The 27,217-nt window shown below is 40.4% G+C and overlaps 1 protein-coding gene across 6 annotated transcripts in view; it reads left to right on the top strand.

The window, feature by feature from the left end:
- NCOA2 (nuclear receptor coactivator 2) overlaps positions 1-27,217 on the top strand; it is a 188,481-nt gene that overhangs the window by 47,098 nt on the left and 114,166 nt on the right. For 2 of the 6 annotated variants that reach the window (XM_042869030.1, XM_042869027.1), the window contains exon 1: positions 20,141-20,295. The exons of the other annotated variants lie outside the window; for them this stretch is intronic. The gene's annotated coding sequence lies outside the window, so the exon portion shown is untranslated. Of the gene's footprint in view, positions 1-20,140; positions 20,296-27,217 lie in introns of those variants that run through there. 6 annotated transcript variants of the gene reach the window in all.

The following is a 27,217-nucleotide window of genomic DNA, read 5'->3' as shown; positions in this document are numbered from 1 at the left end:
TATTTGAAATATTATCAGTTTGTTTACATAATTATGAAGAAGTGGAATTTTCTTTGCCTGTAAATGTGTTGTCTTCTTTGTTACTTCAGAAATTCATTTGCTGTGTGAAAGGATGAAGCCTTTTCAACAAATCTCAGAAAAATCTGATATCTGCTTTTAACATTGTCAGCGTTTTGGAAAGCTGTTAATTAAAAACATTTCTTGTGTTAGTCCAAAATGCAGAATTGATAAACTAACGTTGATTACTCTTATTACAATTCTAACAAAATTAAATAAAATTAAAAATTTACAAGATGCCTTAGAACTGTTACAGTAAACCATCTTTTAAAAATTATTCTGTTCTTTTATTTTTGTTACTTCAAGAGAACAGCTTCGCTTTTCCTTCTTTCTTCCCTGTGCTTGATTAATGAAAGGAATCAGTGTTGTTCCTATTGTTTACATCTCTGTAGACTAGAGATGATTTTGTTGTCCTGCTTTGCCTTTTTATTCATTGTATTAATAAGAAAAATGAAGTTTAAAAGAAAGTGATATGGGTTAGAGACTGCTTGTAATACTAATTTAATAGCACCCTTTCTATGTATGGAAGATCTTTATGTGCATTGAGAACAATGATGCAAAGTGTTTGGGGCGGGTAAGACGTGCTGTAGTCAGTGAGCAGAGATGTAGGGTTGCCAGCATCCCCGACCAAAGCCCTTTTGTTCCTAACTGATGTTGCCAGCAAACCAAAACAGCAAAGTTTTTGTGAAATCATGCCTACATTATGCAGAGAATGATGACAAAATTTATGGATTTAATGCTTCTTCAAAAACAAAGTCAGTTCCTTTGTGGAAAGCTTTGGTGATGCCAGCCTTCATAATTTGGACAAACCTATGGTGCCTGCTTGCTGGTGCAGTTCTATAGCTGTGCTAATATAGGGACAGCTGTGATTAACTTGTGCTGAAAAAAAAGAAAAAAAAAAAGTCATTGCCAGTTTTATCCCTTTCTGCTTCTCATTTGATGATTTTTTTTTTCCTTGTGTTGTGGTTGGAGTCTTCCTGTTTCCATCCCTTTCACTTTCCATCCCAAAATAACGAAGATGGTGAAGGAAGTAGACTTTCTTTTCTAGAAGACAGCTAGGTGGAAATGAGCCAAGGATTGGGAATTGGAGGCACCCCTGTGGAAAATCCCTGTGAACTTCTCAGAGTGCTGCTTCTAGTATACGGACATCTGTTTCAACTTCAGATTTTTCCTTCACTATGTATTTACATATACAAACAGTGCTTAGGGCTTTTGTGTGTCCGTTTAATTGGGAGTTCTTTTCTGATATACCGACTATGAGTAGGAAATTGGAAGGCCACTGTCCAAGGTCAGTAGGTTATTGAAGATGTTTCTTAGTGTATGACTGAAGCTCCAGTTCTAAGGGAAGTGGATATTACATGAAAAAATGTGAATGAGAGTGTAATACTTTTTACCCAGAAATTTGCATTTCAGGGCATTTGCATACATAAGAAAAGACCTCCAAACTGACTGCCACCCCAAAAAAAACCTTCTTCATATTCAGATGTATGACTGGAAAATTGAACAATCTGAAACAGAGCTAGGCATATTGAGGATGTCTAAATTTGCCAGAAACTGTCATTAACTATTGGTGATTTTCAAATAGCTGTGAGAGGAAATAATTTTATATCTGTTTTAAAAGCTGAATCTAAGATGAAGATTTGTTGTAGTGTGACTGCCAGATCTTCAGAAGAGATCATTGACCCTCTGAGAGCTGAGGAGGAGGGAGGCTGTCATGATAGACCTCAAGCTGAGAGTTATATTCAAAAGTCTTTGTATGGTAGTACCTTAACTCTGGAGGTTCTAAATGTGGAGATGGTGCCTTCCAAACTGAAGACGATTTGCACTGTACTCTTCAGAGAGGGACAAAATAAAGGCATTGCATTCCATTATGAGAAATGAAGATGGGTAGAGCACAAAACTTTCTCAAATAGTAAATTTGTTATTATTTTTTTAAAGTCCAAAGTTTTAAGTTTCACGATTTGATTCTGGATTCTAAAAATTCAGAATTACCTAAAAATAGATGCACATAAATTTGTGCCGAAAATATAAGGCATGTGCTTTGGAGAAATGCTCTCCAGAGATCCCTTCCAACCCCTACGTTTCTGTGATTCTGTAAATCTGCCAACTGATGTCCAGTAACTTCATGGTTTATCTACACAGCTCTCTGTGCTGATAATGTTGATTGGTTTTTTTTCCCCTCAGTGTATGCAGAAAATTTAGATTTACTTGGAAGAATATTGTCTTGTTCGGGATAAGCTGCTGTTCTAGACTTAATGGCCTGACTCTGACCTTAGATAAAATCTTGAAAAGGCTGACCCAGGACTTGACTACCATGAATTAGAAGAGGGCAGTATAATTAATGTTAGCTGATATAGCTTATTTGACAAGATCAGCTCTGATTTTATCTTGAGGAATGATTAGTAGTTTTCATGCAATACGCTGATACAATACCTTACAGAAACAGTGCTCAGATAAAGTTTAAGTGACTGACCATGGAGATGGCTGTTCTCCCCCATCGGTACCAAGCAAGCATGGTACTGTGTTCCTTTTCTGCAGACTTCAAAAGTATTTTATAAAGGTACAAGATTTTTTTTTGTTTTTTGTTTTTGTTGTTGTTGTTGTTGTTGTTGTAAGGACAGCAACAGAAGAACACTGCGCTGCCATATATGGGGTGAATTTCACAATGACTTTTAATCAAGATCAGATGCTTTTCCCTTCAGAGAAGCACTGTTTCAAGTATTAGTTCAAAAATTAATTTAGCTTTGTGGCCTGTAATGTGCAAAAAGTAAGATTATGTGATCAGTGGATCTTGTGGTTTGCTAATCTGTATTCTCTAATGTGATCAGGTGTTTGCTTACTGCACATGTTCAGATTTACGAAAACTCAAAAGGAGAGGTAGAAAAATTCACTGTATGAAATCCACTGTTCTCTAGCATGATAAATATCTGCTTCTTCGCAGGAGACTTGAATTAATTTATTATTTTTAGTTCACAGATGTCTTGAAGCGAGGCATTGTTGATAAGTTTTTCTTCCAACATTCTTATTTTTTTCTGAAATTGATGCTTTATTCTTTCATTAAATTAGAAAATATGTTATCTTTAAAAAAAACAAAACAACCCTGACTTATTCATATTGAAATAAAAATTGTTATAGTCATATTTATATATACATACACACATAAAAGCCCATTTTGTATAAACTATCCAAACTTATATAGAGAGGTAAATAAAGCTCAGTATCTGGAGATTTGTGGCCTGTGAAGCTGACAAACCACAGAAAATGGGCAGAGAGTTGGAGAAACTAACATTTTAAGACAGTTATGATATTTGTAACTTCTGCTGATAGAATTCAATACAAATATGAAATCTAATCTTCAGTTGCTTTCATCTTTACTGGTTTTTCATGGTGGTTGTCTACCTGAAGCTGAATAAATAAATACTTATTCTGTGTTTTTTGATCAAGAGTCTCTGTGTTTGTGGATGAGACTGTTTGAAGCTTTAATGTGTCCCTTCTTAACAGTTTTGTAGAGTGTGTGCTTTGGAGAGAGAATTTAGATATTCTGAAGAAAAAAGCTAGATCTTGTTGGTTTGTTGTTGTTTTTTTTTTTTTAATTGAACAGAAGAAAATGTATTACATCAACATTTTGGGCAGGGTGTAAGTTTTAACATACTTTGGTTTCAGTAGATGAAATATCAGATGTTGTCTTTGTTGAGTTCACTTGTGCTTTGCTCAGTATCTTTTGCAAAACAAACACATGATCTACATAGGTTCTCTCTGCCCTGTTTTCCTTGCATTTCTTATCCCAGTGGGGCTGTGGTGCTTGGCTGGAGGTCCAGCAGTTAACTGCGGGGCTCAGCAGGGAAGACTGGTGTTGGCATGAGGAACTGGAGAGGGGTTGGGCCGGGTAGGCTATGGCATAAGTGCTGCTTGTCATGCTGAAGAGAAAGGAGGGCATGTAGTTTCAGAAAGTTGTCTGTTTAGGAATGAAATAAGATCAATAAAGCTGCTTGATGCTTGCATGTCACTTAGCATTTTAGGAGGTCATCACAAAATATGTGCGTTGCTTGTCTATGCACAGCTCTGGGCTGATTTGTAAAAATGCTGAGCGCTCGGTCCTCTCAAGGAGAAACTGTACTTTGACTCAAGAGATGATGTGCTTTGAATATTTAAATACACATATTTCCTAAATACTCTGTAAAATTAGGGCCTAAGTTTCCATAATAACTACCTACATTTACATACTGCCTTTTGCTCATGCTGGGAGCAGGCATAATGTAGACCCTAAATGCAAACGATGCTGTAAGTGAATCACGCTGACTTACTGGTGAACTTTATAGAATATATAGAATATTCTCTCGGGAAAATATGTAATTCATGCCACTGAACAGCTCTGAAACCTGCAAGAAATGATGCATGGAGTCATACGTTAGTCAGTGGAAGTAATACAAAATATTGAATATACTGAATATTGTAGTGAAGTATAGAGGGCAGTGCAAATAGAAAATGACACATGTGGTTAAATTTTCTGTTGTAATTCATCTACGTAGAGAGATGGAATTACTCAGGCAAGCTAAGTTAGGTGCTAACTCAAGAGCTTGATTTTCTGTTGCTGGGTGTTATTTTCAGAGGGATGTGCTAACATGGATGCTAAGTAAATGAGATAACCCTTGTTTTCACATGAAATAGGCTTTTGCTGGTATTAAGGTACTTTTTTACTTCTTCTTGTTTGGTTGGTTTTTCTTGTGCTTTTTCCTTTTGTGGTTTTATAATTTAACTCTGTTAAATACTGAAGAGATTTATGAAGTTGGGAAGGAAACAGTGTCTCCACAATACAAAGGTTCTAGCAGAGAGAAGTAGCCCTGGGATCATTTAATTCCACTTGCTTTCTGCAGATGGTTTTAATGGTTTTAGTCTCCTGCAGATACTCAGTTGCACTCACTCCAAACTAACTATTATCTTGTAACTGGTTATAAATACCAGAAAATAAAACAGCTCCGAAGAAAGCTAATTTACAGTTGGTTGCAACTCTTCTCTTGTAAATATTACATATTTTGTTTCACTCTCCTGTTGGTACCGGATCAGTGCCTTAAGTATTTTGTTGGCTCTGGGGAAAGGGGACCCAAAATGCATTGCTTGAAACTAAGAAGTCTGGGACATGGCTAGGACTCTTTGAGATGTTGCAAATAGAACTAAGTACAGATGGCGGTGGTACACAAAACAGTGTGTAGTAGGGGATTCTATTCTGTCTGTGTGGGTGATGGGTACACATGTTGTTAAGTGTGGTGTGAATGCTTATTTTTTATTTTTATTTTCCTGTTCATACTTTAAGAGAAATCCTTTAAGGTCAGAAAGAAAATTCCTGCTTTGGAATGGAAACAAGCATTTGAGATACATAAAACGTCATATGATCTGGTTAAAAGTTGATGGATCTCTTCCTTTCCCCTCTACTAAACAGCACAAAAGTTCATTAGCTGCAGTACTTGTGCACAAACAGAGGTGACCCATGGAATAATATACTGTAGGATATTTTCTACGCTTCTCTGTGTGAAGGAAACCTTTGTACAGGCATGTTCAGCCCACGAGCTGCAGGTGGCCCAGCACATCTCACAGTGCTGCCCTGTGCCATCATGTCAGCAGCTCATCCCACAAAGTGGTCTGGCCAGGCCCCACAGCACCAGCAGAGCATCGGTGTGCTATGAACCCCATCTGGGCTGAAAAAAGGGCACAGGGAAGGTGTGATGCAGTGCCAGCTCTAGTGATGGCAAATAAGTTGATGCGTTTTGATACACTGGCTAAACACAATCCTGTGAACAGCAAAAGATATGCAGCCATGCTTTCCTTTTTGATATTGAATGTTGAATTTTTGATATTGAATTTGAGAAATTTTTTTGAGATTGCAAAAAAGATTATCAATTTTTTTTGTTTATATACGACTCTGTTTTCTTTCACAGAAAAGACCATGTCTCTTTACCAGACTTTCATAAGCTGTCTCTTATTAGAGAGAAATATCCCTCACTTCATAGTTTTGCCTTGTTCGTGTCATTGCTTTTTAGCAGCATATACATATGTGAACAACAGTTATTAAGAAAGAAGCGCAGGAAGAGTAAAATTTTATCCAGAATCTCTGACAAAGACCTTGAGAGCTCAGTGAGAACTGAAGCCACTGCCATTGAGCCAGATGGAGTTGTTAGTTTCACAAAAACAGTCATGTATCTCACAAGTTCTGTGTTTTTGTGGCTTTCTTTTGAATGTTTAAAAAAAAAAAAAAATTAAAAATTGATGTGGGTTTTGCCACTTACATACATTAACTATGTTGTATATTTTATATGGGCTGCTCTAAAAATAATGCCTCCTATGATATTATGTTTGTCCATAATATCAGAGGCAGATGTTGGTGATGTGGCAGTAGAGACTGAACCTTCTGGACAATATTCCATTGCATTTTGTTGCTGTGCCACAGATGGCAGCAGAGGGGCAGTCTGACAAAATGGCGTCTGATACAGAAGTGTGTGTGAAGCATAGGTGTGAAACTGAATTCCTCCATGAAGAAAAAATGACACCTGCTGACTTTCATTGATGCTTGCTGAGCGCTTAAGAAGACCAAGCAGTGGGTGTAAGCAGTGAGGCAGTGGGTGGTGCATTTCAGCAGTGGCAACACTGCGTTGCCTTTGCTGGTGCAGATTTGTCCCGAGCGCAGCATGCAGGCTTTTGTTCATTGCTGGCAAAGATGCATAGCTAATGTTGGTGACTATGTTGGAAAAGAATGTTTTGTAGCTGAGAATTTCTCTATCAAATAGTGTTACTGTGTTCTTTGTGTCAGTTGTAGTTTCTACGGAAACAATTAGCAAGCATTACTTTCAGAGAAACTTTCATAGATGCAGCTGCAGACAATTCCTCTTCATTCAAAGCTGCCCTTGCAAGCCAAAGGGTTGGGCACTCATGACCGTGTAGTTTCAGAAATCAACAGTACGCACAGTAAATAAAAATTTATGGAATATCCAAACACTTAAGTAAAATGGCAAATAAGAACCAGTATCATTTGGGATGAAGTGTTTCTAGTGGCTTTCTTCTTTTGGTGGCATTTGTGTGGTTTTGGGGTTTTTTGAATTTTGAGTGTTGATGGGTTTGTTTGTTTTTTGCTTTTCAATTTGGGCCCTTTGTTTAGAAGAAGGCTTTCTATCTCTGTGTTTTCCACTGTGAGAAGCAGGGTGGGTGCATTTTCTTTGAAACCAAGAAATCAGTTCCTTCCCATGGTATAAAAGTCAAAATTTAAAAAGGAGGAGGTGACAGAGAAGCAATACCAGTGACAGCCTGGGAAGGGGAATATGCAGACTGGCAGAACTTCAGTTCTTTGGCTGACACTATCATACATTGAGATCATATAATGTAATTTTAATATTTAAATTTTGCTATTCCATTGTCAAAACACTATTAAAAACACCGTTTTTGTTTGACAAATAAAATAATTTTGCTCAGAAGAACTTCAGCAAACAGACAATTAACCAGCACTGCTGGCAGAGCTATGCAAATTTTTGCATATATTATTGATAGTGACAGCCCAAAAAAGGCCTGAGTAAACAGATGGGGACAGTTGATTTGAGATAAATTGATATATGAACGCTATTCTCTATACACAAAAATATGCCTCTTTAATCCTGAAAGCAGTTTTTTGAGGCAGTTGCTTGTTCTGTTGTTTTAGGTAGCGTTACGTGATTTGGTTCTAAATATATTAATGGGTACTGCTGAAAAAATAGAATTGCTAGATTCCTACCTACCAGAATGACAGTCAGACAGTATTGGGATTCAGGGCTGTGGCATTAGATACAAGTATTCTCCTTCTTGGTCTCAGTCGTTTCTCTTGATAACGCTTCATGCCTGTGATCATGTGTTCTCTGATGTTCAGCATCCCACTGAATCTTTCTAGATGATTTGCATAGACCTAGATGCGAGCCTTTATCTACTTCTCTTTCAAAATATTGAAATAAACACGGGAGTCTTTCTGGCACTGGTGCAGATGCTTCTTGCAGGGAAAGTAGCATTGAGACAACTCAGGGTCAGCCCTCCAGCCCTTATTTGCTGATGTTGCTGCCATCAAGTGAACTCTGTACAGCCCCACGCTCTGGTTGTGAACTCGCTGCTGTTGCCTCTGATACTTGAGCTTTCTCTTCAAGCACTGAGTGGCTTCAGCACATATTTGAATAAGGACTCAAAATTGAGTTGCTGCTTTTCTGAGGGATAGATTTTGTGCAAGGCTCTGTTGGTTTTTTTTTCCCCTCTTCTGAACTGTTTTAAATACTGGTTTTAGAAACTGTGTACTGCTGCCTCTCAGTCAGAATATAGCCTTTTTTTGGTCCAGGTCCATTGCCAACTTTAAAATTAAAGTGAAAGTGGACATTTCTAGTCAGTTTAAATATCTTGTGGGTTTTTTAATGTTATATTTATACATATATGTAATGACCGTTCAGTTTTGCCTCCCCTTTTTTCCTATTCCAAGGAACCTCATATGGTCAGGTATTTAAAAATAACCCTCTGAGAAAAACTGAGTCCAATTTACTTGCACAAAACCCCAGCTGAGATTGGTCTGACGTTAAAACATGAAAAGCGTTTTGTTGCCACTTCCTCCTCTGATGGATCTGGCCTGAAAGCTGTGTTGATGCCATTCAGTGGTTTGCTGCCTTGCCTCCAGCCAACCTGGGGCTCTGTACCACAGCCTGCTTTTCCCAAGACAAGCATGATCGGTAGATGTCTGCGCTTGTTTGTTTGTCTGCAACACCATAGGCTTTCAAAGAACTCCTCTTCTGCCTTCTATCTTGGATGTTGCTCTGCAGCAACCTTTCCTCTGCATGGCAACAGCCCAAAGCATAGACAAGAGGACAGCCTTCTGCTCCAGGCCCCTGCCCACTCCTTCTTTGCAGAAACGAACACAATCTTTATAGGATTTTTGCAGATAGGGGCTGCATTTCTGGTACATTTGGTATTTAGAATGCTTAAGTGAGAGCTTTAATTACGATTTCAGGATCACTTCTCTACTTTAGGGCAATGGCTTGCATGATCTACTCATGGATGTGGAGTTGGGTGAGGGAAAGCCTTGTAGGATGGTGCTCAGAGATACTTGGGCAGGGCTCATCCTTGGCTTTAACTCCTGTGATAATCTTGCATTTGCATACAGATTTCCATTGTTGTTCTTTTTTTTTTCTTTTCCATGAATCTGCTCTGACTAATCCTCTGGCCTGTATTTCATTAGAAGTGTTGACTACAGAGTGATGGTTTTGGTAACAGATGAAACAAAACTTTTCCTTTTTTTCCCTTTGCATGTACAGAATAAAAAGTAGAGGATGACTCTTTTTATTTGATAATTGAGAATGTGCCTGACTTTGTTAGGAAAGCCATAGTCTAAGAATACAATTCGCCAGTCTTTTTATAAATTAATGCCAGGATGGTGTATCAGTTCTCACTCCCACTTATCCTCTTATTCCACCCCCTTCCCTTCCCCCTGCGCTCCTTTCCTATTTTTAGAGACAATACAAAGCTGTTTTGCTTCAAGCAAGAGACAAAGATTAGGAGAGTTTTACTGTTTTGCAACAGATTTCTGCAGCATACCTGAACCACACTTGTGTTTTCTGCTCCCCAAACGCCAGTAAATAGTTTCTGTATTCAGGAATGCTGTTTTTATTTACTTAAAAAAAAAAAAATAAATTACTCTTTACCTCAAAGCTCTGAGCAAATTGTGACTGAAGGCTGACTTCTGGCAAATCTGGGTATGAGCAGCACAGATTCTCTCCTCCTCCATATGAGTGCTGGTGTTGTGTAATGTTTCCTGTGCTTTTGTGCAAATAAAACTTGGTTCAGAGTCTCTGTGTTCCTGTGATCCACGAATTGCATGGCAAGGAGAGGAGCCTTAAAAAGGCCTGATTATGTGGTGGTGATAAAAATCGCACTTACTCTCAGCAGCCCTAAAGACTCTGCAGATTTTATTAAACTGTAAAGACGGGACGTGGGTTTGTGTGTGCATCTGTATCAATAAATCTATATAATTCACATGACAGGGCCATTTTCTGAATGCTTAGGCTCCTCTGCTCTCAGATGCAGGTTTGCAGCCTTACAGCTTGCTGGCATGGATTGAGAATACTGAGCTTTTAGGTCATGCATGCTGAATGCGTAACAACAGTTGCTTGTTTTAAGGGTAAAGTAGTTGTTTGCAATATTTAATAACAAGGGAAATGTGATTTAGCTTGCAGTTCCTTTTATCTTAAAGAATGAACTGAATATGTTTGCTAAACAAAAAAAAAATTGAGCAGTTTTTAAAACAACATAGTTAGATACAGAGCAAAAATGTTGCAAAAATATTTTTGTTAAACAATTATTCCATTCAGTTTTAAAATCTGAGCTTAAAAAGTATTGAGGGTGCCACTATTCATAAACTTCTGCTATAGAAAAGGTGCGTCAGGATACTGCGATGTTGGGTGTATGTATCGGAAATTGAAGTTTAATATTTTTCCTTGGATTTAATATGCCGTGTACCTGATTGAATGCGATAAGTGCCTCTTTAACAGGGCTGCACATTTTAATCAGTTCATTGCAGTCACCTAGGAACCTATCCTTGTTCTACTTAAACGCAAGTTGCTCAGTTCACCCTGGTGTGTTTTTCCTTCCTGAAAGCTCTACCTTTCTAAAAAATAATAAAATAATCTTTCTATCTAAGGTTCTCATCAGCACTCTTTCACCTTTAGGCCTTACCCTGTGTGTCCCTATGATGATTTCTGCATGCCCCACAATCACGAGTGAGGTGGTGAAACCGGCATGTTGAGTATTGTAGCTGCATGTGGCGTGTCTTGGAGCAGTCACCATCCTGAAACAGCTTTTTAACAGCTATCCAGGATGCTCATTCACCATTGTATGAGTTCTCATTTTATGTTTTTATGCAAACCTCATCTAGTAAAACATCAATGAGATCTTTAATGTAATTTGGCACTGCCATTAGTGTTACTTTTTTTTAATTTCCTTTTGTGCTGAACTGTCGGTTCAGCTTTTTGCTCCCTTTTATAAAGAGTTGCAGTAACACTCATTGGAGGATACCTGAGATTCATCTTCTGTTAAGCTGATACTGATAACTGGTTGTAAGTACTGTGGAATCTATCTATGCATGGCTGAATGGATTTGGACTTCTACAGTGCAGGTTTGACACCCAGCCAGTTTTGATCTCTGAAGACCGAATAAATGGAAGAGATTTTTCCACTGCTGTCTCACAGGAAACAAAAGCGCAGCTTACTGAATTGGCTATTCCATGCCAGTTTAGGAGAAAAATTGTCTTTTTCTTTTCCAACTAATGAAAGTGGTAGTAATTAGTAGAAAGTACTAAAACAATCCCACATATTTTTCATCTTAAATTCTTCTTTTTTTTTTTTTTAAGTATATGGTTACGATAAGAACTTTGGAAAACTACATTTTGTTAAACGTCAGCAATTAAAATTGCATACAAAGTTCAGACTGCTCTTAAACAACAAGGATTGTGACAAAAGAATCCTTTTCCAAATTAAGCTGTGGGTTTGCAAACTCTTTCTGACATCCTCTGTGAAAGCACAAAGTAGACCTTTTTAAATTCAGAATAACTCTGTAATTGTTTTATAGGCTCTTGCACTCAAGTTGATGGCATTTCTGTCTGTCTGTACTGCAGAAGGAAGAAAAGGGGGAAGGAGGGAGCCCCTTGCATCTGGTTAGCAGGCCCAGATCCACAGTCCTCTGCAGATCAAAGAGCTGTGTGATGGCAGCCACTAACACCTCCCAGCAGAATATCCCCAGCACCCATCCTCCTGGTGCAGCTCAAAGCTGGCCTTTGGAAAGACCTACCCCTGAATACAATGGGAATGAAGATATGAGGCGTGTGGGGGGTGGGGTGGAAAGTGAGGTAGAAGGAAGGTGACACGGGAATCCCTGGTTTTATCAAGCTATGGCAAATGAAACTTTCTTGAGAGTGGAATGGGAGTAAAAAAAAAAAACTTGTGTGTGTGTGTATATATATATATATATATACATACATATACATACACATCCCCAGATGCTTGGTGTGCATGCTGGGATGCTCTGCACACATGGAAAGGTGTGCTGACCATACCAAAGAGATGGCCCAGCTTGGGGGCATGGCCACACCAGGCCAAGCCTGGGTCCAGGTGTTCCCACACATCTTGCTGTGGAGTGGAGTGGCTGCTTATCAAACTGGAACATTCAGTTGTCTTATCCACAGTCATTAAGGCAACAGAAAGAACGGGCCCGCCCAGTTAGAAACCAGTTGGGTAGCAAATGCATGAATGGCCCCCAGCTTCCAGAAAGGTAGATGGAAGGAGGAGACGTGCTCAGGGAAGTGATGAAGTGGATAAACAAAATAGCCTGTGAAATAGTGTAAGTTGGAAACTTGGCAGGGTGTGCTTGGGGCCCTCTGTGAGGTGTGGGGGGCATGATCGAGTGTCATAACCAATGAGTGCAGATCACTCATTAACCTCTTTCATTTAAAAATAGTCAGAATTTCTTTGCACCCAACTTTGCACTGATTAGATTGACAAAAGCTGTGGACTGCACCAAGATGTGGCTGTGGCAGCTTTTCTGTTTGCTTCCATTTGCACTTAACGAGCACTTGAAAGAATCCAAGTATTGTCTGTCTGTGAGAGATGCAACCTCTTCCATTTGTGTTCATTGTGTTCCATTTAGTGGGAACAAAAGCACTTTGCACATTTCTTTTGGGTGTCTGGAGAAACATCTTGGAACCAAAAGAGAAAATTAGTCATAAAATCAGAGTGACTTTGATTTTTAGAAGAACTGAATAACAGGGGTTTGGCAAATAACTTTTTAACCTGTATTAGAAAGTCTATGTGTATATATATTTATGTCTTACAATTTTGTGTATACATGCATATGTATTTCTCTATACCCATATGCATAGTACATTGGTTTTATAGTAAATTCAGTAGAATTATCTTATTTTGAGCTTCTATTAAAATGTTATACGTTCATTTTGACTCATAAATTCATGTGATTAATATATAATAATTCTTCGTTTCTGTGGTGTAACTGTCACTGTCAGAAAACCGTTTTGCATTTGGGAAGATGATTTGATAAAGAATTCTTTTTACAAAACAAAGAATATCTAGGTTCCATAGTTAGTTGATGTCGAGCTCATTTAAAGAAAAGGGAAAAAACGACTTGGCAACAAATCAAAAAAATAATAGAAACCAGGCAGCTCACTTTGAACCAAAATGCTTAGTTACTGTTCTTGTTTTTTTCCCACTTAGCTGAAGGAATTACAGAAAGCTTTCACAGCTTCTGCATGGCCCAGTTTGAGTAGTATGCAGTATGTGGTGTCCATGGGGTCTGCACTGGCTGATGAGAGAGGTACCTGTGAGGCCACAAATTAAGGATGGGGCTTCCTCTGGCCATGGGCTGAGTGGGTTTCTTTGTTCCTTGCAGAAGGACCCACGCCAAATAAGTTAGATCACTAGGTAGTTCCCCAAATACTAAACCATTAATGCTAAATTATCTCACTGGTTATTGCTATAACGCAGTGAAATGTAGGCATTCGTAATTACGATGTTTGATACAATTCAGTTGGACTAGCTGTATTCTGTAGCCCATGTCTTTTGACCATGGATTGCAGTTTGGAAACTGCTCTTTTGGGGTGTTCCCAGATTCTTCATTCTTTGTAGGAGAAACAGGAGATGCAGTATGCAGATGCAAAGGTATGAGATATGGGGCTGTTTGTCAAACATGTACTCAGCTGGCAGCACACATACCTGAACACTGCCTTGGGCTATTAGGTGTTAATTTATGCAGAATGGAGAAGCATCAACAGGTGGTGAAGGTTTTTGGATAAACTGACCTAATCCGGTAGAAGAAAAAAGTTGACTGCTTCTAGAAATGAAACCCCTTTTCCCTGTTCCCTTCCTGTTTTCCAGGGCTTGGCCATGTTGTTGTGTCATATCCGCATCTCACTGGCTGTAAAAACTTCTCTCAACCCTTTGGTGAACTAATTCAGTTTGGCAATGTACAAAAAACATCAACAATTTTATGCCATATCATTAAATTGAACAGGCTTACTTACTATAGGACAGGATTTTGTTAACAGCACCTAGCTTTAGGTTGGCGCACTCTGGTGTGACTGCATACTTCCAGCATTTTGATCCAACACAATTTGTAATGTGATGGTTGTGGTGTTTCTACCAAAGGAAAGATTTGTGGGCTCAAATAAGAGATCTCAAAAAGGAGATAAAAGTTTTACAAATGTAGCCGGAGAGGTTGGAGCCCAGCATTTAAACAGGATTTTTGTTTGCTTACAAGAGTACTTGTTAGAAAATACTTCCTGCTTCTACTCATCATGGCTTTAGGGCTCAGCACTTAAAATTCCTGGGGCTGAGTATGTTACTGGAATAGCAGGATAGTGTAAAACCTGACATTTTCTCACAGAATCTCCAAAATTAGGCACAAATATGATATTAGAGTTTAATAAACATTGTCTAATTAAAAAGCTTGTATGTTTAGGAGAGCAATAGAATTTCTCAAAATTTTTTTATTTTTTTTTTTAAATTCTCTGCTGTTTGGAGAACTTCCTTGCGTCTTTTGCAAGTGCATGCATTTTGTCACGTGTTTTTGAATTTCTGGAGCACCTAGGTGAAAGGAAAATCAGTGGGGATCCTGTGCTTCCCCAGGTGCTTGGTAAGGAATGGAGGAGGTGATAGGTGTAAAAATAGTTCACAGAAGCTAAATTTCCTCAAACTCACAGTAGTGGTGTATGGGACAGGGCTAACAGCAGAGGGTTGGTTAGGTGAGTGCCTCTTGTGTCAGATGGAGTTTGCAAGATACAAGTTTCCTCTTGTGACATCGTGCCATGAAATTGTGGACAGTGTGCCATATCACTGGGAGGTTGTAGGTGGTATTGTCACTATTTGTGATTTCTGTTTCTTCAGATATTTTTTTTTCTTTGTTAAACTAACATTAGCTAAGTCAGTAAAATCGATGGAATACAGTGTAAAGCTGTTATTCCATTTTAATCTACTTTTCAGTGTGAGAACAAACTGTGAAGAGCTGTGTGCAGTGTATTGTGGAGCAGCAAACTTAGTTTGGAATTCCGCTTGTTTGCATAAGAACCGTATTATTTTATACTGATCTTATTGTGTCATGCTATTTGAACAGATTGAAGTCAAATTGTAAACTATAGTATACATGTTGATCAATACATGAAGTAGCTTTTGTGCTGCTGCGTTATTTATTTAGGATAGTACAATTTTCATTTGTAAATTTGTTTTAGTTGTTTCTTGAAATTAAAAGGGAAATTGTGATTTGGGGATTTCTGGTGAATGAAAGTTCTAATGTAGGAAACTTAATCTTTCCCCTTTACTCTGCCCTAGTGAGGCCACATTTAGAATACTGTGTCCAGTTCAAAACAGACAGGGATCTCCTAGAAGGAGTCCAGCAAAGGGCCACAAAGATGATTAAAGATCTGGAACATCTTCTATATGACTAAAGCCTGAGTAACCTGGGACTGTTCAGCCTGGAGAAAAGACGACTGAGAGGTGATTATAAATATCTAAAGGGAGGTCGGAAGCAAATGGATGAGGCCAGGCTCTTCTCGATGGTATGCAGTTTATAAGACAAGGAGTAAAGGCCAAAAATTTGAACAGAGGAAGTTCCATATAATGTGCAAAAGAACTGTATGGTAAGGGTGACAGAGCACTGGAACAGGTTGCCCAAAGAAGTGGAGTCTCCTTCTATGAAGAGACCTATACAAGACCCGGCTGGACACCCACCTCTGTGACCTATTGGGTTGAGCATGTCTTGAGGTTCCTTCCAACCCCTGTGATTCTGTGATTCTGTGATTATGTTTTAAAGAATAGCTAAACAAAATAATAGACTTAATTTTGCCATATGGAGAAGAATCCCTCATCAAATGACTCCATTAAGTTGATTTTATCAAATATGCTGTTTGCATTGCAGTGCGGCTTTTGTGATCATAGAATCATAGAATCATGGAATCACCAAGGTTGGAAAAGACCTAAAAGATCATCCAGTCCAACCGTTCACCTATTCCCAATAGCTCCCACTAAACCATGTCCCTCAACACAGCATCCAGCCTTTCCTTGAACACCCCCAGGCTCGGTGATTCCACCACCTCCCTGGGCAGTCCATTCCAGTGCCTGACCACCCTTTCTGAAAAGTAATACTTCCTCATGTCCAGCCTGAATCTCCCCTGCCGTAGCTTGAAACCATTCCCCCTGGTCCTATCACTAATGACACGAGAGAAGAGGCCGACCCCCAGCTCACTACAACCTCCCTTCAGGAAGTTATAGAGAGCAATAAGGTCTCCCCTGAGCCTCCTCTTCTCCAGGCTGAACATTCCCAGCTCCTTCAGCCTCTCCTCATACGGCCTGTGTTCCAGACCCCTCACCAGCTTTGTTGCCCTTCTTTGAACACGTTCCAGGGCCTCAATATCTTTCTTGCAGTGAGGGGCCCAAAACTGGACACAGTACTCGAGGTGCGGCCTCACGAGTGCTGAATATTGGGGAACAATCACCTCTCTGCTCCTGCTTGAGGGGGTTGAAGAGTAAGGGTGAACAGCTGAAGGTTTCAGGGAATTTTTCAGAGAATATTTCAGGGAATAACTTGTTCTTTAAAAACATTGAAAACTATGTAGAGAAGAAAAAGAAAAAAAAAAAAATCTTAAAATGAATGGGCTGATGGGTAGGATGTTCACTATGCTTGAGCCACCTGGCCAAAGTCCTGGCAAGGATACACTTGTCCTAAGGAAGATCAGTCTTTCTGATGGCTAGTTCTCTGCACTGTGCTTCACCTTTTTCTTCACATATCCATCTGAGTGTTTACATGTTCACAAATCTTACATAAATCCATGTGCTCCTAGAGCCATTTCAAGCATTTCTATTATCAGTGTTTTATGATTTGTTTTACGTTAAAGCTTTCCTACTTGATATAGTGTTTTAGCTCATAAATATTTATTTCAGTGACAAAATAATTAAGTTGGCTTGCGTTAACAGATACCATTTTTGGAGGTCTGCTGGATTTCAGACGAGCGTTTAGGAACACTCTATAGTGATGTGTAGGACCCAAGTCTGCTCTGATTGCGTATAGTTGTGAAACAATTACCAGTGCCGGACAATTCTCATCAACTCAGCAGAGTTGTATGAATGGGAATGCTTTCCTTCAATTTTTCTTCATTGAAAAAGCCCTTTACTGACAGCCAGCATTATATTGTGCCAAAAGAAACAGCGCACAAAATTCTGATGTCTTTTTTAGGATGAAGATTAGTGTGCTTTCTGTGACTGCACATTGAAGTAGTGAAGTTTACTTCAACTTAGTTAATATTTTTCATTTTAGCTGTAACAAGCGATAATTATTTTGTACTTTACAGGAAAACCCAGCTTTTATAGATGCTCGACAACCAGTTTCTCTACTATGCAATAAAATTACTTCAGTTTCTCAATTTATTTTCATGAAAATGAACATTCCAGGAATATGCATGTAGGTCATATACTATTTTTGCTGCAGTTAGCAGTTTTTGAAAATTGGGTACATCAGATGTCTCTAAATACAGTCCCACAGGAACAGTCAGTCGTTGCTTGGAAATAATTATTTCTTATTGAAAAATTGCTGTTGTAGCACGTTGAGGCTGTGCTATAATTTGCATGCAGCTGTAGACATGTGATACTTTCACTGGATCTGCTCTTCTGGATGGTGTTTGTGCAGAAGTGTTTACAAGAACCATGGAGAAAATGTTGACTTGTTTACCGTTATACCTGCCTGCTCCCATTTAGCCCAGATGGAGAATAAATGGGTTTGCTTAAATTATCTTCGATAGCTCGGTCTGACCTTCAGCGTGAATCGAACTAACCTGTTTTACTTCTGTGGCCCAGAAGTTTTTGGGGTGCAGCTGCAGTTGTGCAGCCAAGCAGCGGGACTGCCAGGGCACTTATGGTGTGAGCAGTGCCTGGAGGCAAGCCACAGCATTGGTGCTGGAGACAAGGCAGGCCGCCCTGGCGTGTTCCCAGCTACTGCCCCAGCTCAGCAGCTCGTTTGCAGCTTGACCACTTGATCTCAGATCTTAGTATCTTTGCTGTTCTTGTGTTAGCGAGCTGGATGGCTTACACTGCTAAGGGCTGGGAGGGAAGTGCTAGGAATTGTAATAAGCAAAGCTGCCTGATGTTTTCCTGGATAGGATGCTGGATTGATTTACTTATTTTTAATTTTATGGTGGTACTTTCTGTTTTTATAAATTTGCAAAAAATCAGTTTTTGGAGCTGAAATATTTGAAGCTGAATAGCTGCCTCCAACATACCTTTTTTTTCCTATCAAAATTATTTGGCTATTTATAACAATCTGTGGGGGAAAAAAAAAAAGTTATTTCTCGTCATCTTTTTGAAGAATATTTTTTTCTTTTGCAAATGCTTGCATCTCCCCCCTTGAAGCAGAAACTTGAAATGGCAGTGCAGAAAGTGCTGGTGATAGGCTTTGAGGGAAGAAGAGTGGCTTCTGAGTCACTGCTTTGCCTTTGTCAGCAGTGTGAGAATCCCAGATCTAACCAAACTGTGTGCTCTTAAAGAAATCACAGCTTTTGCATGCCGTCCTGCTGCACGGTTGCAATTAGCAGCGTTTTCCATCCTGTTGAGCAAATGTGTGCAGATTGCATGTGCTGCCCCTAAAACCAGCAGAAGTACACCTGGGCAGGTGTCTCAGCAGGAGGTAATGAACGGGGTTGGCCATTCTAACTGAGAGCCAAAAATCCCGCTTCTCTTATTCTCAGTGATTCCTCCTAAGACAGCTTTGGAAGAGAAACTGCTTGACTGGGAGAAATGAATAGTCAACCAGTGGGTAGGAGGTTGATAAAATTGGGATGAGAGGTGAGCGAGCTGTGCGGGACAGAAGGGACTGCCTGGTGCCCGAGAACACGAGCAAAGCTGTGGCCTGGTCCCCACCCCAAATAAATAATCCCAGCTGTGAGCAGGGGAGACAGAGCTGGATGTAAGGGCCCTTCCTCTTTCCCTGCACTTTGTCCCACTGAGCAGGCCTTTTCTGCCACTGTTGTCCACCATTGTGTTTTCATGCAGTGGAGCTAAGGAGAAAACAGGAGCGGATCTGACTTTTTTGCATGATCTGATAGTGATAGGACAAGGGGAAATGGCTTTAAACTAAAAGGGGAGATGTAGATTAGCTGTCAGGAAGAAATTCTTTACTCAGAGGCCAGAGAGGCAGTGGCACAGGCTGCCCAGAGAAACTGTGATGCCCCATCCCTGGAGAGTGTTCAAAGCCAGGCTGGATGGGGCCCTGGGCAGCCTGAGCTGGTGGGTGGCAGTCAGCCCACAGCAGGGGGTTGGAACTATATCATCTTTGAGGTCCCTTCCAAGTCAAACCATTCTATGATTCTGTGAAAAGGGGTAAATTTAGGCTGAAAGAGACTGTTGAAGGGGAGTAGAAGATAGTAAGTAGCTAAGATGCAGTGCAACAAGAATTGATGAGCAGTGGCACTGAGAAACTGAGTCCTTAAGGCGGTGAGAGATCAGATCAAGAAGTGGGTGATGGATTTGAAGGAGGGTAATAGTTGATGGGATTGTCAGGGCACACAGGAGGAAGAACAAAGCAGGGGAGACAAGGGGAGAGTGTCACTGCCAGTCAGCAGGGGACAGCAAGAAAAGCTGGAAAGCAACAGAGTTGGAGTTTGGAGAGTCTTGCCCTAAAGACAAGAGTGAAAAAGGGCCAGGCCTTCAATCAGCATGGGCCGGGGGCTGTGGCTTGAGGAAAACAGGCAGAGGAGTTCTGGAAATACCTTTTTTGTAAAAATCATTCAGTGTAAGGAAATATGTGTGCTTTAGTAAGAGCTCCTTCAGTATATGTTGACCACTACCTATTACTGGTCCCTTGAAGAAAATTGCTTTGCCTTTGCAGTCAGTCGCTCAGTTACTCATTTTCTACAACAGCCTGAAGATCTGAATTTGTGCAGGTATTGGTGTGATGCCATCGCACTGCCTATTTCCAGTAACTTAGTTTAGTTTTTCTGGAAGTGGTGATGCAAACATCTTTGCAGCATAGCATTGCCCAAGTTTGGGCTCTGGGGATGAACCTGGTGCCTGCGGGGCAAAGGCTGTTCTCCGTGGTGGCCCAGCCTCGCTGACAGCAGGAGCCGTACGGATGCTCTGCGCAGCTGTGTGCTGCCCTGGGGATTGGGACTTTTTTCCTGGCCGTGCTGGAGTTCCTGTGTGATGCTAGGTGAGTTGGTTGATTCGGGCTTTTCTTCTGTCTTTGTGCGCCTTGCTTTCCTGCGCATGACTTGAGATCCTTGTATCTGATTTGGGAAAGTGCTTAGCACCGATAACTGCAAGCGAGGCAGCGGGGGATGAGGTTTGAAAGTGCTATATAAAGCATGCTGTAATGCCAGGCACTGTGAAGAAATGAGGTCTGAGTTGTGCCAAACTGCAGACAAAGTTGTGTTCAGAACTGGGGAATCATTTTGACCTTAAAGCTGGCTTTGCTTTGGTTAGGAAGTCAGGAATAACGGAGTTATTCTAAGTTGAGAGTAACAGTGGGAGTAACCCTTCTGTTTGTTGAGCTGGGCTGCAGTGTTGAATTCACAAAGAAATGATTTGTTCTGTCTTCTAGAAAGAGGTTTGAATAATGTCCAGTGGAAGGAATGGGCCTATATGGCAAATACCAGGAGGGAGGCAACTCCCCGCTTTGGTTCTGTATGCTGAGCAGAGCAGAGGTGCCCTGGAAGTTCAGTGACACAAAGCAGGGCACACTGAGCCATACAAGCAAGGGCAGAGTGCAGGTTGCTCTGAAACTTCTGGCATTTCCTCCCGCGAGTGCCTGCTTCATACGTTGACTTCAGCATTGATGTCTGTATCACACAATCTGATTTGGGGTGCAGGAAGCAGGGCATTTTTTGATGCTGTCAACTCGGATAATGTATGAACACAGAACTGAAATGACAAGGAAATTCATCGCTCATCCCTGGCACATGCCTCTTGTGCCTGGTTATTGTATCAGATACAAAGCACCCAGTGTTTGCAATACTCACTATCAGAATGGCTTGAGGTCAGAATTTCAGCTGCATTTCTTCAGTCTCAGGATCTGTGTTTTCCCAGTGTGGTGTCCACAGCCGACTATGATAGCACTGCAATCAGTAGATAGTGGGGAAATTTTTGGCCAAGGCATGGTTAAGCTAAATATTGTTTTAACTTAGCTAACCTGAGTACAGAATATCTAACATTAGATCAGATTTTATGAATTAACCAAGAGCACGGTGCCTAGAAACATAGCGAGTGCGTTTGCCAGATAAGCTGTTACTCTGTGTTGCAGAAGAAGGAGGCAGTAAAAGAGCTGAAGCTTTAGTAGTAGCTAAATATTACATTAAATACACAGAGTAGGAATGCACATTCCCCTTCCAGCCTGCTCACGGGGGATCCACTGCATCTGGTCTGTGAGCGGCTGCAGCACTGCTTCAGGCACAGAGCAGGGTTTTCAGTGCTGCTTTCTAAGAAAACCTGAGGTATTTTTGTTTGACTACTGCCCTGCAGGGGAAGTGTTTATTTAAATCCTTGTGTTTCAAATATTAAAAAAAAAGAAAGAAAAAAAAAAAGATGGGGAGGGGTGGGCAGGAACGACCTGCATCTTAGGAGCAGAAGTTAAAAATGAAATCCTTTGCTTTGCCCAGAGCATAGGAAGTGATGTTGCAATTAGACTGATGCAACAGCCTCTGGTATAGAACCAACTCGGAGGCTGCTGTAGGGAACTGGAGCTGCAGCAGCGGGGCACTGTGCTGGCACAGCTACACAGAGCTGCTCAATGAGAAGAGGGGGCCCAAGCAAAATGCAGACCCGGGGCTGTGGTGGGAGGGAGCTGTGTGCTATCAGCGTGCCTACTTTATTTCAGCAGCGCGTCCAAGCCAGCATGGAAAATCTTTCCTGCTAGGTGAAAGAAATAATGGAAATGGAAGCTAATCTTGGGCTAGTATATTTTGAAAGCTGCTCGTAACAGTGGGGTTTTATTCATAGCACTTTATTTTTTGCAATAGAAAAGTAAAATTCCTTTGGGTTAACTGAAACATCTGTTGAACAAATTGATTCAGTTTCACGAGTCTGTTACTGATTCTAAGAGTAGATGGTGCTTTATAAAACCAGTAGAGTCTGAGGTTTAGTGCCCATATTCCTTCATTTTTTTTTAATGTTATTATTAAAGTAGGTCATTTTGAAGTGTTATGTTTTCATGAATATAGCAATACCACAGTTAATATTTTTAGTATTTTAAGTTTTCCCTCTAATGAGTTTTCTTCACTGTTGTTTTTAATCAACGTTGCTAATATCTTTATACAATTTCCAGCTTTTTGTCCAGTTCTTAGTAACAAAGTATTTGAGCAATTAAAAAAAATGTATATAAAAATCCACCTTTTTCAGTACACTTCTGCTTGTGCTTCCTTGTTTCTGTAGTTTCTTCTACTTTGTTGCGCTTGTGAAGGAAATTTGTATTGCTAGCAGTATTTTACTTGCTCCCACTGCTGTTGTCTCATGTGGGAGAGGCTGTGGACTCTTCCTCTGGAGATGTTCAAGACCATCCTTACACAGGATGCTTTCCTGTGTAACCTGTGGTAGGGAGCCTGCCTTGGCAGGGGTTGGACTCGATGATCCATGGAGGTCTCTTCCAACTCATATGATTCTGTAATTCATCTCAGACTTCACAATTGTGGGAAGAATGTTGTAGGTGACAAATCAGTTCATGACTTCATGTGGTGGAAGCTGAGTGTGTCATAAGAGTCAGAATTGATGCCACTTGAATTAATTAACAAGGAAACATTTGAATACAGTTTATAAGAGTTTGTTCACGTGCCTCAGAAATGCACTGATTTAATCCCATGCACATACAACATAATTTATATTTCTCAGATATATTTCCTACCAATATAATCACTGAAGGGAAATCACAACTAAGTGTGATTTTAGTACTCAAATGAAATTATGTTGTTTGGGCTTTAGCACTAAGTATACAAAATCAGTGCCAGTGCTTTTTGGGTACCGTGTAACTAGCAGTATTGTTTTAACACATTTTCCATTCATCATTGAAAGGCAAAAGCTAAGCACTGAATTTAGGCAGTGAATACATGGGTTCATTGTGGTGCATATGTGATGTGGATAATGTAAGACTGCCATTAAACACATATATTCAGTGTGATCATAAACTGTGCTGTTGTCAGCTTCTTGGTCAGGGTACTTGACTACTCTTTGGAGTGACTTGGGTAATAAAGGACGTGAACTGAAGTTGATAATACTTTATAGTTTTGCCTTAATGGATATTTTCCTGTATTTTTTATTATGGCTATTTTTGAAGCAGTAATACATATTAATTATGTGGTAATTCAGCTGTTGTCTTTAAAGTAAAAGATATGCGAGTATAAATAAGAGGCACAGCAGTGTGCTGTATCATTGCTGTTGTGTTTTTGGTTTGTTTTTTTTTTTCCACAAGGGATTGTTTCATTGAAAAGGAATGGAGACATATAGCTGAGTTTTGTGAAGGTGCGCTGGCAGTTTAAGGAGCTGCCCTGCTGATAAGATGTTCCACGCTCCCTTCGTGTTAGCTTTGTCCTTGGTACAGCTCCCTGTAGTCTCAGATGACATGAAATGAAGCGAGGGGGAAGTTTTGTGGCTGAAGTCCTGTGCCAAGTCTTTTTGAAGCTGTATGTAACAGCTGTGCTGTAGCTAAAGAAAGACTTTCTTTGCCTCCATCATAACATCTGCATAATCTTTAACAGCGGAATTGTTCCACTGTGATGTATCTGTTAGCTAATCTGAGCTGCCTTCATTGAGTCCTTCTTTATTATTTTTTTTCACATTAGAAATACAGTACTTTTTTTTTGTGGGGGGGGGGGGGGCCGGATAAGGTTGCAGGGCTGTAGGCATGAATGCTTCCACTCGGTCCAAAATAAAAAAAAATTTTTAAAGATTTGAGGTTTAGAGTTTGTCTGCAGTTTGGCAGTGCTCTTAAGGTAACTGTGCAACCTTAGGCTGCACCCTGAAAATGGGATTTCTTTGTGTCCTCCCTGTTTGGAAGGCAGAGCGTGAACATAGGGTGACTTTCTGTGAGGATGTCACCAAAGCGGTGTCATTACTGCAAATCTCAGTCTCACAACTTCCCCAAGAGTGCCTTGCAACCCTGCAGCAGAGGTATTGCCCTGCCTCCTTCGTGCCAGCTGCCCACGTTTTGGCCTTGTCCAGGTGTCTGGCTCTGCAACTCCTTCACTGTGTGGCTGGACCAGAGTCTGTGCAGAGGATGGTTTGGAAGGAGAGATGGTAGGTCTGGCTTCTTCTGGTGGCAAATGGGCTTGTGGGCTGCTTTGGAGCCATGTCTGTGCTTGAGGAAGGAAGAAAGGGACCAAGGGAAGCGATTGAGAAGAGGTGTATGAGTGACACTTTTTTACTTGGAAAGTTAAGAGAATTTATTACACCAGGTGTAATGGCAGTTTTACCTTTAGAATTTCTTTAGTATTTATTTTGTTTGGAGGAGCTTTTTTTTTTTTTTTTTTTTTTTTTTTTTTTTTTAAATAAAAACTTCTTAATTGAACCTTCATTTAATCTTCTCCCAGTCTGAGACTAAGAGGTCTGTAAGAGTTCTCTCACCATTAGTACTGCAGTACTGGCATGTTTCACAGTTATAGGATTGCATCCAATGACCAGATCTAAGAGGCTGTGCCTTGGAGAGCAGGTAGTAAAAGTGCTGACTCTTCTCTGTATTAAGTATTTTGGAGATTTAGACTGTAAATACCTTTATAGAGGGTACTTGAGTCTCAAGCTGTATGTCAGGAAACAAAGCTGGAACAATACGTTGTAAATTAAATGTCTTTTTTTTTCCTTTTTTTTTTTAATAAGTAAGAATTATCATGTCTTGTCATCTGAAGTTACTGGAGATATGATTTGATATTTAATTGATCAGTCTATAGATTCTTTCCTGCTGTAATCTGTTAGAAAATTAACTGGCAGAAAAGCAGAGAGCTGATTTATGTAATTGCAGAAGTTTGATTTGAGAGATCCAATTAAATAAGCAAAGTAAGAGAAAAGGCACAGGAAACATCCTGCTGCTTATTAGGGTTATTAAATGGCATTTTCAAAATTATCTTCTGGTCAAATAATGATATTTTTATTATTATTCATACCGAGAGGACTGTGTTACTCCACATGCTCAGTGCCTATAAAATTGAACATACACTTGCCACCATTAAGAATTAGTAGTGTACTGTTCAGAATAACAAGGCTGCTATTAGAAATTGCTTGAAATATACTGCATATTGAGTGGGAAAAGACGGACCTGCTGGTGTGTGTAGCTGGAGTGCAGGCTGCCTGTCTGGTGGGACATGCAGTGACCGTCAGCCAGCCCTGTGCGCGCCCTGATGACAGCTGGGTGTTTGGGGCTCACACATGTACAGCACATGTGCTTCCTGACGCCTGCGGAATATTATTAGGTCCTAGAAATGGAGATGCTTGACAGCAGTAGTTTAATATATTGAGTTTTATCTACTCATTTAAAAATAGTAAAATAGGATCTTAAGGCCGTCTTCAAAACGGAGCGCGTTTAACTTTTCTGGAACTGGAATGTATTAACGTGAACTAAGTGATAGTAGTGCAGTACTGTTGAAGTACTGCTTCAAAAACAGGAAGTGCCCACATTATATAAATCGCGTAGTTTCAGCTGTCATAAATGTGGTTTCAATGCAGTTGCAGGAGTAAAGCCCAAAGTAGTTATAACCAGCTTACTTCCTCTTCCAGTCAAAGTGCAAATAGCCATATAATTAACAATCTGTGGCTCGTTTTCTCTAACAGAATGAAGTACTCTCTTTCACGTGTTCCATGCCTGTATAAACAGGGAGCTCGACTCTTTGAGGAACGTTAGGAAACCCCGATATTCTCGCTCGTAACCAAATTCACAGAGAGGATCTTCGTTCACCCTGCGCATGGCAGCGGTGCCCAGCCTGGCCTGTGTCCAGGGGAGCCTTGCCAAGCTGGCTGCCAGCCACCATAAACTGCACGGGGCAGCAGAACCTGCCACAGAGCTGGTAGACAGCTTCTCTCTTCAGGGACTTCCCTCCTTACATTCCATTACAAATTGGCTTTCTTCAAAGTCTTTTGTCATTAATTTTTTGAGGACTGATTGCTCAGCTGTTTTGGACAGCTTTTTCCTGAGTTAATTCACCTATCCTGTCTTTACTCGTGCGCTCAGTATGGCAGAAAAGCACAGCAAATACAGAAGGATAAGAAAGTTCCTCTTTGGCTCCAATACTCAGGTCATTTCAAATATGTTTCAGGCTGCATGGGGCCTTTGAGGAGAGTTCCAGCTTCTCATCCAGAAAAGGCCTGTCATTGCTTCTCTGCCTCTGCTGCTGTCAGGCACTTGAGCAGCAAATTCCTTCTGAATATTCCCTGGTCTCTCTGCTTATTGGGAGGGACCAGAGAGGAGCTTGTCCAGGGGCAGTCAGCTCTCCCAGTAGAGCTCTGGGGAAGCCCTGCTCGGTTGCTGAGATGAAAGCACTTGCCACATAGCCAGGATCGCTAGTGGAGCTTTTCTTGTTCTGACAGCCTTGGAGAGGCTTTTCATCATGTGAGAGGCTGCATGGCATTTTGCAAAGCCCTGTAAGAACCTTCAGGCTGAACTCAACAAACATTTCTCTGTCCTTCACATAATATGATGGCAAAGAAACATTTTGCTTCCCTTTCTTATCTTTCCTTTTTCACTATCAGACAAATAGTGGATAGTGCTTACCCAAGGCCTTGAGGGGCATTATGCATTTATGATGACAATTTTTTACATAATGCAAGAAATAATCCCTAAAAAGGCTACTTCATACTGTGCTCCCTAAGGTTTTCCGTTCGTTAGGAAAAGCTGGCTAACACATTTTGTTATTACTGGAATAACCAGGACAGCTACATGGATGTCCAGAACCTTGATTCATCTCTCTGAATGGAATTTTAAAAGCAAAAGAAGTGTTAAAATCATAGAATCACCAAGGTTGGAAAAGACCTCCAAGATCATCTACTCCAACCATCAATATTTCCCCACTAAACCATGTCATTTAGTACAACATCTACATGTTTCTTGAACACTTCCAGGGGCAGTGACTCTACCACCTCCCTGGGCAGCCTGTTCCAGTGCC

Source organism: Lagopus leucura, unplaced genomic scaffold (genome assembly GCF_019238085.1).
Source record: "Lagopus leucura isolate 7727_CA_CO unplaced genomic scaffold, USGS_WTPT01 Super-Scaffold_100002, whole genome shotgun sequence".
Taxonomy (NCBI): Eukaryota; Metazoa; Chordata; class Aves; order Galliformes; family Phasianidae; genus Lagopus; species Lagopus leucura.
Note: the sequence above shows the minus strand (reverse complement) of the source record. Positions and strands in the feature narration are given on the sequence as shown.